Source organism: Balaenoptera physalus (assembly GCF_965194825.1).
Source record: "Balaenoptera physalus genome assembly, chromosome: 18".
NCBI lineage: Eukaryota > Metazoa > Chordata > Mammalia > Artiodactyla > Balaenopteridae > Balaenoptera > Balaenoptera physalus.
Window position 1 is genome coordinate 25,346,889 of NC_138899.1, and position 12,039 is coordinate 25,358,927.

Consider the following 12,039-nt stretch of genomic DNA (forward strand, 5'->3'; position numbering starts at 1 on the left):
GGTAATAATGTATTTGTGCATTAATTATCTATGGATATTAAAACTACAAGTTATAGATTAATGGGGAGAAGAATATTTACATAGTTCCAAAGTGCATGCCTTTATATGTATATATATATGTGTGTATATATATATATATATAGAGAGAGAGAGAGAGAGAGAGAGAGAGAGAGAGGGAGAAAATGATTAAGAAAACATCAAAATTTAACAGTTGGATAATCTGGTGAGGAGTATAAATCTGGGGATAATGTTGCAAGTTTTCTTTAGGTTAAAGTTTTCTTTAGGTTAGATATGATCTCTAAATAAAAATTTATGAAATCATTTTGTAAACTTCACTCTCTTCAATTTTACTTTGCTTTAGAATCCAGGGTCTAAATATTGAAAAGAAGTAAAAATAGAAAACAAAACCACATTTCTATCAAAAACAAACGAGTTTGATACAATTCAAATTAAAATACTAAATCAGATATTGCGATATGAAACACGCAAGAATATGAGATGAATTTTTCATTTTACTCTTGGATGATGTGATAGGACAGTTTTCTATTAGGTGTAAGCTATATTGATGACTCACTCCCTGAGAACAGCAGTGATCTTCGCACATCTGAATGATTCATATTTGCATTAAAACTACAGGTTCCATAACACACTCAGTTAATTTTGTGCTCCACAGGATTTTAGATTTACTTTACACCATAGTTTCTTTGATTTATTTTCTATTACTAGCACTTTGTATCATCAAACTTAATAAAATAGATTAAGCTAGATATGCTCCTCCTCCAGAACATGTGCTTTAGGAGGGATTTATTAAAAGCCATATCTGTCTTCAAATATATATTCAAAGTTCAGAATGTCATATAAGGAGTAATTTTACTCAAATCCTGCAATTCTTCAGAGGCTTATTTGATTGTATATTTCTTTTTTTTTTTTTTAACATTATCTCATGCTCAGAAAAGTCGCTTTTTCATTTAACTTTACTAATTCACCACTTTCATATACAAACTGGTTTCTGTGGTACTTTCCCTTACAATTTTCAAAATCATTAAACTCCCCTCATCATACTTACAATAATTAATTACCTAAAATATTTGTATTGGATTTAAGTATAATAGTATCAACACATTTATATATAGTAGATTCTAGGTATTTGAGAATTTAACATTTTTCCCTTTCCTTTTTGACCCTTTTGAGTAGTCTCAAGATAGGTGAGATATCCTTGTATACAATTTATAATAATGTTTGGAATTGAATTATGTAGACCATGAAGTTGGTAGGTGTATGCTAGATAATTAACTAAAATTATTTTGTATATTGATCTCCTATTATTTTGCAGTCTGTTGCTAACTGCTACTCACATGCTTTGTTATTTAGTCCACCAGAATAACCTATGGATTATTATTGATTTTATATAATAATATGGGAACTGATTAAAATGTGTCATTTGTTTAAGACAACAAATGGCAGAGATGAGCTTGGATTCAAGTTTTACAGGTGATAGAGTGTAGTTCATTAAGATCAGGACCCTGGAGCCAAATTTCTTCAGGGACTTAATACTACATCACTATCAAATAGACAAACTTCTGCTAGTATCTATTCTCTCTCATATTTCCTCCCCACATTGCTCTGGACTTTCTTTCCTCTAACAAAATGTTTATCATTTTACTCCTTGAATCTACTTACTATATACAATTCCCATTACATAGGGTTAAAGTATTTTATGCACTGTCACTGAATAGCCCCTGTATATCTTATTTTAGAACCTGAGTCTTTATAGAGAAAGACATGTCCAGACAATTCCTCTCATGACTTTGAGACACTTATTTGCCTCTAAAACCCTCCAACCTGTTACGTTATCAATCAAGACTATATCAGTTATTTCATCAAAGATTGGATCTCCTACTCATAAGCTTCCTTAATATCCTAATTTGGAAACCACCCTGGAAGATTTGAAGATGAAGTAAGCGATACATCTGTTTTTGACTTGAAGATCATCTTTAAAGTAGTGCTTTAAAATAGGTTAATTTCCTGATTCTTGGCTGGGTATCATGCAGTCATGAAATGGGCATCCTGAATATAGTTAAGTTCTATAATGGATATTCAGAGCAAAGCATAAACTGTTCAAGAAAAGTCCTATTGTTTAACATTTCTCAAACTTCACAGATTCATCCTTGGTCCATCTTCCCCTCAGCACTATAACAACTTTCCATTTTGGAAGATACATATTATCTGGAAGAATGATAAATTCTAAGGATATCTTAAAACATTCTCCACTATAAACATCATCTAATTGTTAGCTATTACTGTTTAACAGACCATTCTCAAGCTTATAAATTGAAAACAATAGGAATCTAAAAATAAAATGAATGAATATATCAAAACAGAAGTAGAGTCACAGATATAGAAAACAAACTAGTTGTTATCAGTGGGGAGATGGAAGAGAGGAGGGGCAAAATAGGGGCAGGGAATTAAGAGATACAAACTACTATGTATAAAATAAATAAGCTGCAAGGATATATTGTACAGTACATGGAATATAGCCAATATTTTATAACAACTTTAAATGAAGTATAATCTATAAAAACATTGAATCACTGTGTCGTACACCTGAAACTGACATAAAAAATTTTTTTAAATAATTTTTTATTATTTATTCTAAATCTATCATCAGCCAAGTAGAGAGCTGCTGATCTTGTCTGGGCTCATTTGTGAATATGCAGTCAGCCATTGGGTAGACTGGGGAACCTGGACTAGGATGGCTTTGGATGTAACAACTAGGCTTTATTCCACATGATCTCTCATATACCAGCAGACTTGTCCAGGCTTTTCCTCATGGCATTGGCAGGATTCCAAGGAAGGATGTAAAAATGTAAAACCAGTCATCAAGCTTCTGCTTACAGCAAATTTGCTACTCTCTACTAGCCAAAGAATATCATAAGGCTAAACCTGTAATCGGTATGGTAGGACACCAGAATAAAAGTATGAATGCAGGGAATAAATGAAAAAATGAGGCCATTTTTGAAATTAAAATCCATCACTAGACACCTTTCTTAAATTCTTACTGCTAATGAACTGAGATCTGATCACCAGACTTTGATGATGAGGTCCCTTAACTTGGCTAGATTTCAATTGACTTAATTGTATCTGTGAAACTAGAATTCTGCTACTCAAGATCATATGTGGTCATGTAAATACTGTACCTTCAAACATGTAAGAAGTTGTTCCAACATTTTGTACTGGACCACATAGAGGTAAATAAACCCATTTTAGGTTAGGGGTTAGGCAGCCGGAGGATTCTGTAATTGACTCTTGTCTATGTAACATTGATTGGCATCCCAAGTTAACAGTAGGAACAATTGAGAGCCAAGATTACCAAAATTTAAAAAATAAATTAGGAATCCAAGGAAAAATTAAAACTTTCCTCCATAATACTTTCAAATAAGAACAGGATAAATTCCCTGGTTTAAATGACCAATTTACCCACATAAAAAGAAAGATGACATGACATCCCAGCTTTCAGAAAAGCAAATGGCAGCCTCTCTTGTTTGTATATGTATCAAAATGCTAAATATTGGAAATGGGCCTTAAGAACAACTAAAGATGGATGTTATTGGCTGTGACTGCTATCACCTTTCTTAATGTAGAAATGTTCCTTTTTATTTCTTTTTTGGACTCTTACACATATTGTGGCAGTCAACTACATATTTTGTTATTTGGGGCTGTCCTGAGATTTCACCCAGAATACAGAGATACTATATGAAAGCTAAGGTAAAGACAGAGTATTATCAGATGAAATGAGTAAAGGTTTACATAAGATACCTCTAATAATATTAAGGCTATGGAGGATAAAATTATGTATAGTTGTTTAATTCTGGAATATTTTTATCAGCAATTGAATGGGGATCCAAAAATAAATGAGCAATTTTGATTTTACCCACATTCAGTATCATGCAAGATCTTAGCTCTTAGTTCCTTAAGCTTCTCATCTTCAATTTCTTAAACTTCCAGAGTGTATCAGTAATTCCAACCTGTGATGGTAGCCTAGACCTTATCATGAGAAGCAACTGAGCTTTTTTGGAAATACTAAAACTCTCTGGTTATTAAACAGTTTTTCCAAATTATAAATTGAGTTACTTATACTGAATCTATTACTTGACCTTATCAAGCTATTAAATGCTGTCTACAGCCTTGTCTGTTGTATGCATGTGTCCCTATCTCACCTGTCTTTACTTCCCTCCCTCACTTTTTTGGTATAGTAGAGTATATCACTTACTTAACTCTTTTGACAGGGTTTTCAACAACTCCTTGTACTACTGTGTCTGTTTCCACGCCTGACAAAACCCCAACGTTGGCTTAATCCAACCATTTTCTTTCCAAACCTAAACCCAGGCTGCTTTCCACAACTGTAGAAAAATCATAAAGCTATGAAGTTGATTTCCTTTAAAAATTATGGTTTCCAAACAGTTGAACACACAGTACGACTTAGCTATCCTTATTCTACTAGATTATCTATGAGATATACCACTTATTTCAAAATGTTTCATTTTCTTTTCATATCTGTAAGTTGTTTCCTGAATCTTATATTCTTTTCTTGTGAAACAGAGTTGATAACACTGACTTTAGAGTTAATCATAAAAAGGTATTTGCAAGATTTTATGCACAGCAGCATTTTTAAGGGGGGTACTGAATTTACAATCCAGGATAAAGTCTTAATAAGTACACTGGAGATGAATGTGAGACTCTCTGGGGTTAGGGTGGATGCACTTAGTTATACAAACATAGAGATACTTCTGATTAAGAAGACAATGGGAAGTATGAATGGTGAGGATGAAAGAGAGATGACTTTAGAAGCAGGGAGGAGCTAAGCATTCCAAGGATGTTTGGAAATTACCTTTTTTGATTAGATTAAGAAAATATTAATAATAACATCGAATTTTGAATTTTAAACATTTGTGTGTCTACCTGATGTCAGATTATTAAGCAAGGTAAGAAGCAAAAAATAAGAATTTAACATCAGAAAGTCCTGCATTCCTAGGTTTGCAACCTAACATCATCATGACCTTGGAACCACATTACTTGAACTCTGAGAATCAAACAAGGAAAAGGAAGTGAATATGTGTTAGGTACTCTTAAAGGTCATACGACCTTTAGTTAATTTGACCTAATGTCTGAACATCAACTGAAGTAGAGCTAGGAAGAGTGAAAAATATATTAAAGCTTAATTTTTAGGTCTGTTAAGAAATACACACATGCTATTAGTTTACATAAAACTTATGCCTTTATTGTGTATGTCATAGGGAGAAAATAATGAATAATTGTCCATTATCTTTAAAGCCGAGAAAACTAAAAGGAATAACCTGTAGCAAGTCAAGAATATCCTATTTGTTTATTAATGCTTTCAAGAGGTAAAAAATATTTTGAAAAAGAAAGTAAAATCTATAATAAGCATGTAAACAGGTAAATAAGTAACAAATTCATTGTCCTTCCTTTCATGCAGTTTATTAGCTTGTGTTTTTGCTGTTTGACAAACAAGTGCAAACTAATTGTGCTGTGAAATCAAAGTGACAGTTTCAATTATCTTACTTGGTTTCTTGACTCTTTTTTGCTTTAGGAGAAACTGATGCAATGCAGCTTAAAAATCATTAAAAATTCTTAATTTGCTTAAGTGGTAATCACTTTTATAATTTTTAACAGATAGAATGCCATAAAAATAATCCTAATAATCTTAATCTTAATGAAGAATTTGAAAAATTGTTTAAAAGACTAATTCAGAGTTACAGACTTCTGAGAAGAGAAATGGTTATATAGTGGACAACTGACATATACAGGTTATGATCCCAAGTGACTTGTTTTCAAAAGTCACAACATTAACTATGACTTTAATTGCAAGTAATTTCCTTGCATCAGTCCTTCAGAAACTTTTATCAGGCCCTGGTGTCCTGCCAAAAAACAACTGCCTGTATGCTTGAAATAAATAGTATTTTTTTTTTCAATTTGTTCTCCTTTCTTTCTCTTTCTCTCTTTCCTCACCCCACTCTCTCTCCAGTTACACCAATAATTTATTTAGGCAGTTTCTTACACACTGGCCAGTCAAAAATCTATTACCTTGGTGGAGGTAGAGAGGTAAAATAGCTGAGTAGGCCCACATTGTCTCTAGCATACTTTAATATAATATACTTATTTAAAATATGTTAAATGACTCATTTTTACTTGTGCTAGTAGACATTTTGTGTACTTATTATACACTGAAAATTATCAGTTATTCTGAAGTGAGTCCTTGTGACATTGTTTTGAAAAGTGCATGTAACATTTTTTTTATTCTTCGGTTATGAACTCATGGCTACTTTTACATCTACTTTATTATCATGAAAGAAATCCCTTCAAAAGACCTTTCACCTCTTGGACTGCTCTTCTTTATTTCAATCCTGGGGTTGTTTATTATTGCTGAGATTTTTTTTTGAAGTTTCTTCACTATTAGAAGTTAGAGCAATTGGTAATTTAAAATTTTTTTTCTATGATATTTGATATTTGATTTCCCAAGTTCTAGTCAGGCTTCATGTGCACTTGCTTAATTCTTCAAAACTGCTGGATGGGGTAACTACTTTGGATCAACTTTTCTGACAGTTCCATTTCATCAACCTCAAAACTTCTCAAAAGCGACAATCATCTTAAAATTAAAGCATTACAGTTTTCTGCTTATAATTACTATAAGGCATTTAAAAATTATAACTCAACTTAACACTGCAAAATAATACATGGATTTGCTTTGACCATAAGAAAATATGATCATCTACTTCCATGGAGCTGAGCTTTTAAATATATCCTGAAAATTTTACTTCTTACATTCATTTTACATTGAAATAACTCTTCTATTTTATGTCATCATTGCTGAACAATGCCAGTAGGTTGTTTTCTGTTTGTTTTTTTGTTTGTTTGCTTCTTGGTCAGTAAATAACAACCAGGACAATGTACCAACTTCATCAAGTCTTTGAATCATATTTATGTATCAAGGACATGCAAATAATTCACATTTGAGCAATAGAAGTTTTAAATGTTCAACTAAATGAGATAATAAACAATTCCCGTTCCTGGAATAATCTAGTGGACAATGAAATAAACAGAAACTATTAGCCACTGCTTGATACTTTCAGCTTCTATACAATTTAAAGAAATTAATTTTTTGTGCATTAATATTGCCATATACCCCAGTAGGTTATATCATTCAGCAGCTCAGTATTTTAAAATAAATGTACCACTTTCCAGTTACTGAGAGGTTTCTAGAGGAGTGTTTTCAGGATGAGATATATATAACATTTAGCTCATTTTCAATATCTGATTAGGATAATTAAACCCAAGGGCTTAGGACTCTATATTGTAGGTAACCAAAATAGGTCACGTTATCTTTGTATTTCCATGTGCATACACTCAGTGAAGGCAGGCTTACTGTAAAAATATCAAACTGGAAGGCTCCCTCCACCACCAAAAAATATTTTTTATCAATTTACACCATATATAAAAGCATAAAGGATTGTTTATATCCTCACATCATTTGCTGTACTGGATAATGTGAATATTTTAAATTTAATAATATTAGTGAAAATTAATAAGTTTAATCTTAGTGTGTAATTACCTGAATATCAGGGAGTTAACCATCTTCTTATGTATAGTAATCATGGCTATGGCTTCCATAAATTGGCATTTTATGCATTTTGGTCATTTTTCTATTCATTTTTCCTTCTAACTCACTTGTGGCAGCTCTGAAAAATAAAAGTATTATTATAACTTATTTGGCAGTCAAAATATGACAAGTCGTGAACTGTCCTAAGGCTATTTGCTATCTTTTAAAAACGCTACTTTTTGTAAGTATTCATGGATTCAGTGTAAAAATATAAATGTGTTTCTTTAATACATGGTACTGTGCACCTTGCTGGGGACTGTATATATGATTTTTCTAAAGCCTATCTCTCAAAATAATTTTTGAATTCCAAAACACATTTGGCAAACATGAGTTCAGATAAGAGAATTAATTAAGCCCATTAAAAATTCAGAAGCAAATGTTAACTTTATAAAATATTTTCCTGGCATTGATATTTTAATTTTTGTTTCTTTTTTGACTTAATATGGATGTTAGTAAATCTTAGTAAAATATTTTCTAATACAGACTATTTTATTCATTACTAAAGCAAGTCAAACTTGGTTAGGATTTTTTAAATCTTTGAATTGAAGTATTTATACACAAATACATGTATAGGTGTTTATATTTTAAACTCTTTATTGAAGTTTAGATGTAAGAGGATAGCTCATTAATTTTGATAAGCTAAAAATACATAACTTGCACCCAGATTATGAAACAGAATATCACCATAGTACTAGTGCCCCAGAAGTCCACCTTTGCCCACTTCTAGACATTAGCCACCCTGCTAACCCTGTCTTCTAATAGCAAAAAAGTTTTGGTAACGCTTATGTTATTAAATATGATACTGTAACTTCTTCTCTGTCTTGTATGTATGTTTATTACATTTCATGCTTTTGCGATTCATCTGTTCTCACATGTATAATTAGAATATGTTCATTTCCATCACTATGTAGTAGTTTGCTGTGGAGCCCACTGTGTGAAAATACAATGAATTTTATTGGAAAATATTTTGGGAGAATCTATGAAAGCTGAAGATATGCATATTCTATAACTGTGAAATTCCACTACTAATTATATACCAAACAGAAATGTACTCGTGTTCAATGAAATGTATATTTTGAAATTGGACACTGTAAGATAGCTGTATTTTTGAGTACCACATAAAAATTCATCAAGATCTGTTTGTAGTATCTCCTTTTGTCTAGATTTAATTACTAAAATTATGTTGATTTTGTTAAATAAATTAAGGAAATATGTATATTTTTTAAATTTACTCTCTTTCTCTCTCTCTCTCTTTCTCTTGAACTGGACCAAATACCATTCTGATTTTGTGTTGCTTGAAAGTTTGATAGAGTTCATGTGTGAAAATATCTGGGACTGGTGCTTATAGAACCTTCTCAATTACTTGCATAGAACTTTTCCTCTTTTTGTTTTTGCTTCTTCTGATATTAATTTTTGGTATTTTTTCCTAGAAAATCACAAAATTCATCCATGTTTCCACGTTTTTAAACAAGGAAGTATTTTCTTTTTTTTTTTTCTGGTTATAAATTTATTTATTTCCTTTTGGCTGCATTGGGTCTTCGTTGCTGCACGTGGGCTTTCTCTAGTTGAGGTGAACAGGGACTACTCTTCTTTGTGGTGCGCAGGCTTCTCATTGTGGTGGCTTCTCTTGTTGTGGAGCACAGGCTCTAGGCGCACAAGCTTCAGTAGTTGTGGCACGTGGACTCAGTAGTTGTGGCTCACAGGCTCTAGAGCACAGGCTCAGTAGTTGTGGCGCACAGACTTTGTTGCTTCGCGGCATGTTGGATCTTCCCAGACCGGGGATCGAACCCGTCCAATCCTTGGCAGGCGGATTCTTAACCACTGCACCACCAGGGAAGTCCAACAAGGAAGTATTTTCTAATATTGTTTTTTGTTCCTGGATATTTCAGATATTTTTTCCCATTCTCACTTAGAAATTTGTCAATTTTGGCCTTCATTATTTTCTGATTTAATAAGTAAATGGGTTATCTATTTTAGTCATAGTGTGTTTTTTAAACCTAGTTCTTTGATTTTTTTATAACTCTATATTATTTTGCTTTCATAGTAATTCTTTCCTTGGATCCGATATATACATATCTCTAACATTTTCCAGGTTTGAGGGTTTCGTTATTTCTCTGATTATTCCTTTATTTTATCTCCCTCTTCTGTGCCAAAGTGAACCATGTGTCACTATGGAAGTTTCATGATATTGTTACAGCCAGAATTTTAAGCTAGCATATGAAGGACATGGCACTAGAGAGTGAGCTAGACTCAAAGTCAATATTCCATAAATAGGGGGAAATGTGTGTGTGTGTGTGCATGTGTAGATGTATATATGGTCACTGAACCACAATATAACCTATCATGACTCGTGTGTAGGCATATGATATAGACATTAATATCACTATGTCCATTTTACAATAAGGAAATTGATGGTAGAGATGTTAGCTAATGTTATTAAGTGTTAGAACCAGGATTTAGACCTACATGGCAATGTGATTTCATATCCTTTACCAGAATTCATAGTTTAATTCAGAGTTCATTAAAGAGAATCAAACATACTTAAGAAATTATTCTTTTGCTCATAAAGCATGATGTATGGGTACAGAAAAAAAGTTATTTTCTGTACTTAAAGGTCTTAAAATCTGTTTGCACTACAAAAGATAAATGTGTGCACCTGAAAATATAAATTTAAATTAATATTTGAATACTAATTTGCAATAGTGATAGAAGATAAATATAGGAACAGAGTATGGTCAAACTAGATTTAGACTGCAAAGTGGATTTAAATCCTGACTCTTCTATTCACCTTTTTTTTCACTTGACAACTGTGTTTTAGTGCCAGTTATTTGCCAGGCACATTTCTTGGCACTAGAAGTCAGAAGTGGCTAACAAAGAAAATCTGCTTTTGTACTTTCTAGTGGGAGGAGAGATGAACAATGAACAAATAAATATATAACATACCAAATGACAGTTGGTGCCATGAAGAAAGGTAATGCAGGGTATGTATACAGAGATGGCAAGGTTCTATTTTATATAAAGTTAGGAAAGAGACCACTCTGATAGGATGACATTTGAGTGAAAACCTGAAGAAGGTTGAGAAACTAGCTGTATCTGGCAGAAACGTGTTTTAGGCAGTGGCACTATGATACTTAAGCATTGATACTCTTGACCAGACAGATTGTGTTCAAATTTTGGTTCTTTCATTTGCTATATTATCTTGGCAAGGTTCATAATTTTCTCTGCACCTATTTCTCCCAATGGTCAGTACATCTAATGGGTTGCTTAGAGTATTAATTTATTAAGGATTTAAAGCTCAGTGCCTAGCACCTACTAAGTACTCAGAGATTTAATTGGTTACTATTATTGGTAGAGGAAAACAGCAAGAGCCAATAGCTCTAAAGCAGGAATGTACTATTCCAGGATCAGTAGTGGCAGAAAACTAGTGGCAGAAAATGGGGATGGGAAAGGGAATGGGATGGAGGAGAGACTAGGAATGAAATCAGAGCTTGCAGAGAAGCAGATCAACCAGAGTCTTGCAAGCCAAGGTAAGGATTTGGATTTAACTTTGAGTATTAAGGAAAGCCACTGGGAAATTTGAAGCAGAAATATGACATGATCTCTTCTGCTTTATGCATATGTGAATGACTTTCACTGTGTCCTGAAAATGCAATGTAGGTTCAACATGTCTAATATCTGTTACCAAAAAATCCATAAACTTCAGTTTCTTTATCTCTGATAGGGACATGATATTAGTGGATCTCTGATAGGGCTGTTTAAATGACAGAATGATATTAGCCGTGTAAATGAGCCAAAAGTCAGTGTTACCAGGCTTCCTTTGGCAATGTTCATGGATCACTGCTTTGGTTAACGGTTGCTGAGTCCACCACAGAAGTTAGTGTTCATTAGAACAATAATCAACTATTATCTGAACTCAAATGGGCAGTTCTGTTGTTTTTGCTTAGAGTGTTTCATTCAGTTGTAATCAGATGGTGACTAGGATCTCCAAGATGATTCTACTTATTTGTTTGGCTCTGAGGCAGGAAGGTCTAGAAACTTAGGAACACCTGGGATGCTGAGATGACTGGATCTCTTTCCATGTAGTTTCAGGGTCTCTTCCTCTCCATTTGGCTTCTCCACACACTCTATCCACATGTATCTACAACTGAGAAGCTGAACTTCTTATTGAGCAGCTCAAGGCTCCCAAAAGTGGGAAAGTAGAAGCTGGCCATGCCTTCTTGAGATTTAGTCTCAAAGTTGGCACTGTTTCTTCTGCACTCTCTGTGGGTTAGAGTGAGTCTCAGGGCCATATCAATTTCACTGTGGCAAAAGACCACAAAAGATGGTGAATACCAGGAACTGTAGTTCATTAGGGGACATTTTGG